Raw genomic sequence first — 998 nt, 5'->3', positions numbered from 1 at the left:
TACCCCCCAAGTTAATCATGGACCCAGAAAATCACTCTAAATAAAGTTTAATGACAAAATGTTTTAAGAATTTCTTGTACTTTATTTTGAAATTTATTCCAAAATACTCTATTTTTAAAGCATTTTTTGTAATGGTGTCAAATATCCACTATTTCAAGATTATTTTNTTGAAGAAAAAAGTAGCAGGTATAAAATAAAACCAAATCTCATATAAAATTACATGAGAGATGGGTGTGGTGGAACACACCTGGAATGTCAGCACCGGGAGACTGAGTCAGGGGACCCATAGATTGAAGATAGTGACATCAATATTTTAAAAACCAAAGAGTAGTAAACAGAATACATTTAATTCGTGCTTGTTGAATTAAATTCTTCCAGTGCGTGCACAATCCCCCATTTCAGTGCACTGAATAGATTGATACTTGCCTGAAAGAGTTATTCAGCTGCCAAAAGAGCTTGGCTTCCTCCCAAAAGTGGCTTACCCAGTGACACTTTATGAGTGATTTGAAGAGGCCCTCATGGACCTAAAGAGAACACATCTGCCAAAAACTGAAATTACCCTGGAGACAGCAGGGACTTCTTTATAACGTCATTGATAGTCTTGGCTCTTCATCTTCTCAGGGTTGACCAGCTATTAGGGGACTCAGGTAAGAATTGTCCAGTGGTTTTTCATACTCCCAACAACTTGCTACTAACCTAAAAATAAGTGGATCAGAGCAGACAACATGTGGTAACATAATGTCATCATTGAAAATATGAACTAAGAAACCATCAATGCTTATTTAAAAATTAAAAAGTGGAGGAGTCTTGTTTCACCTATTTTTTATAGGGCTGGGGGCTATGGCTCAGACAGTTCCCATATAAAACACTCAAGTGCTGGGCTTGAGGCCTACCAGTGGGGGAAAAAAATCCCACAACAATGGAAAACAAACAAACATCCAGTGAATAATTAAGTACTTAATATACATTTTCAATTATTGTCCAGTTTTCAAGATAAA

This window comes from Mus caroli, chromosome 9 (genome assembly GCF_900094665.2).
Source record: "Mus caroli chromosome 9, CAROLI_EIJ_v1.1, whole genome shotgun sequence".
Lineage (NCBI taxonomy): Eukaryota > Metazoa > Chordata > Mammalia > Rodentia > Muridae > Mus > Mus caroli.
Note: the sequence above shows the minus strand (reverse complement) of the source record.